We start from the raw sequence: 3,440 nt of genomic DNA on the forward strand, positions 1-3,440 counted from the left end.
AACTACACTTCATATATGAAAAACAGAATCTAACTTCGTCACAATGTACCATCTAGACATAGAAGTATCGAAAATGGGACTTAGCCCTTACATCAATAAGAAGTCTTGAAATAGGAAAGTACAACAATGTCTTTCAACATAAGCAAATGACTAAATAGGGTCTTGTCCTCGGACTTGAAGACTCACCAACTTGGGGAAGCAACTCCAAGTGTCTTGAGAAGTAAGCTTGAATCCTCAATGGCCCGAACCTAAAAGTTTGGGGAAAAGGGAGAAAATATGGGTTAGTACAACACACATACTAAGTATGGCTACTATGCTTAAAAACCATTGAAACATGCATAAAAGGACATTTAGTCAAACATGCTTTTTACCAAGTAAATCCAATATGCACACAAAGTAAGCATCATAATCCAAACCAACATAATATCATCCCAACATGTAGACAACCCAAGCAATAGTAGTGCAATGCAAAAAATAGAACCCATAATCCTATTCAAAGCCAAGTATCACATTAAGCAACTTACTTCATGCATACATTCATAAGATCATATTTCATCATAACTTACCGTATTCATAATGATCATACATAACATAGACATACATAAGTCATAATCATCATAATTATAAGAGAACACTACTACAACCATCTCTTAGGATCCCTCAAGTGCAACGTGCAAGAGAAGTCCCATACCCTCCCTTACACTATGTAAAAACCCTTAAGAAAGCCCTAGTAAGAGTTTACATCTTTCTTACCTTCATTTACTTTTACATTACGGAAATATTGCATTAACCGACATAGACCACGAGAGAAACATGGAATCCGGTGTTCTACCTCCACACCGAAAAGAGAGGGTTAACACTTTCCTAAGGTGTAACCATTCGTACATAGCTATCTAGGTGGATCCACTAAGCTAGAGTCTTATGTGGCACATAGTTAAAGGCCAATGACATTGCTTCTAGAAACCCTAACTTACTAAACGTGGGGGTTTCTATCTCATGAGACGACACATACAGTGGGTAATCCGGACTTGCTAAACGTGAGGAAACCCATGTGGGGAGCCGGACTTACTAAACGTGAGACCCCCATCTCATTTACATGCCCTTTCAGTGCTAAGCATCTAATTCCCTTTTTGTAATCATTATACATACATACTTCATAGCTAATTCAAGTGTAGAGGGTTAAGGATGAGGAAACTAGGTCATCAACACCACAACAACACATTAGGTATAGCATCATTACAATCTAAGTAATTCACCTTTCATACTTGAGTTCAAAGAAGAACCAACCTTCATACCTTCTTGCCCTTCGTGGGACATCCATACTTCAATTACCAAATAATTCATAACCAATACATAAAACAGGGTAATTCATGAAGTAATAACATAATCAACATTAATATAAGCAATTGACATATTCCCTTCATAGTCTTCAAGGCTTCATTCAAAGACTCACCCCTAATTTCATAGAAATTATACATAAAATAGGGTATAATCATCTTACAAATATTAATTTCATAACATTACATTCAATTCATAGCCTTCAATCAATATCCAACACAAACTAGGGTTAGAATTAGGAAAAGAAGGAGAAACATGAGTTTCTTGGGGAATTCTTCAAGAAACCACCAATACAACATAAATTCATCCATATTTGTTTGTATAACATCAATCAAAGTCAGTTTATAACATCAATTTCACTTTAGAAAGAAGACCCACGTTTTTGGATTGAAACCTAGAAATTGGACATTTTAAATTCATCTTGCAGGGGCCTCTTGGGGAAAGGAATCCCAAGAGTGATAAGCAAGCATACCTTATTGACGAATTAACCACGAAAATCCGAGTTGAAACCTTGGAGAGTTGGTCTTCTTCTTGAAGCTCCAATCTTCTTCAATGGAGTTCTTGAGAAGAGAGAAAGAGTAGAGAGAAGGAGGAACTTTAGGTTTTGATCTTTGGGGTTTTGTGTTTTGAGTGATAAAAGTGAGGTAAATTGACTTAAAATCATTATATACACGTCCCCTAAAGTACCCTAAATATCCCTCACTTAGTTGGACTCTTTCATGAAGTAAAAATCGATTTCTGAATTTCTGCATTTTCGTCACAGAACAAGTCCGCGATGCAGAGCTGTTCCCTGAAGATATTTGGAATGAAATTTCTAGACAGTAGAGTCCATGATACGACCGCGTCGTGAAATAACTTTTTGCCCCTTATGGGAGCTAGTCCGCGATGCGGAGCTATTCCCTCCAAGTGCAATCTGCAAGCTGCCCTAGCAGCTTGCTTGGCCAAGGTTGGGGTCCTCCTCGGGGCCCCTTAGGGTGGCCCCGGGGAGTTGTATTCAAATGTTTTGACCCTATAAACATATATTTACCTAATTTAAACCTTTTTACAAGATTATACCATCATACAACACTCCCAAACCTGTCCAAAACCTAAGGGCACACTAGAACATATTCTTTTTTAGTTTCCGGTCATCGTGGTCGTTTCTTGACGTTTAGACTTTTACTCTTCCAAACCATGTCAATTGCATTAATTTAGGTTTAGAAACATCATTTTAAATATTTTTAAGTCATTATTCATAAGGTGAGGCTCTAACTTAAGTCATAGAATTTCCGGGGTGTTACAAATCCCCCCCCCCCTTAGGAACATTCGTCCCCGAATGTCACTTGGACTTCTTTCTAGGGAGACAATGACTCAAACTAGCAGCACAACAACCACTCACATCAACAACATCATATCATCATATCATATAGGAATTTAATCCACAACATCACTATGCTCAAAACTCTTACTTCTACATACGTATAGGAGGAACTACCTTTCCATATCAATGAAGCATCAACATATATATTAAGCAATCAACAAGACATTCTTTAACAAGACAACATCAAGCATGCTCATTACAACTCTCATGAAGCCAACATCACACAACATATATGGGTGCAATTTCAACCATGAGAAACAAAATTCATGAAAACTCAAAATACAACTTAAGCATGAATTTCACAAATATGCACATACAAGGAAATCATGTCATAATCATCAACACACATGATTTTCAATTTATACCAAATTTAAGAGAGACTAGTAACCTCAACTTTGGCTAGGAGTAGGAGGAAAAAGATGAGGGTAGCGGGACTTCATGTCTGTAGCGATCATATTAAAACGATACCACTACTTAAACAAGAAATCTAATTAAATACATGTGACAATTAAAACCAATTAATGAGGGCATACTGATTTTAATCTAGTAGAGGAATTAGATTCATAACGAACTCCAAAAATAATAATATAACATTTAAGCAATTAACCGACCAGATCTTCATGCATATGTTAACCTCACACTCGAGGGTGAAATAACAAGAATATTACAAGCTTCCGAGTACCGAAATCAGCCGGCTCATGCTTCACACAACTTTCAAGACATATAGCAAATTAGTATATTA

The sequence above is a fragment of the Solanum tuberosum genome, unplaced genomic scaffold, assembly GCF_000226075.1.
Source record: "Solanum tuberosum cultivar DM 1-3 516 R44 unplaced genomic scaffold, SolTub_3.0 scf00231, whole genome shotgun sequence".
Classification (NCBI taxonomy): domain Eukaryota; kingdom Viridiplantae; phylum Streptophyta; class Magnoliopsida; order Solanales; family Solanaceae; genus Solanum; species Solanum tuberosum.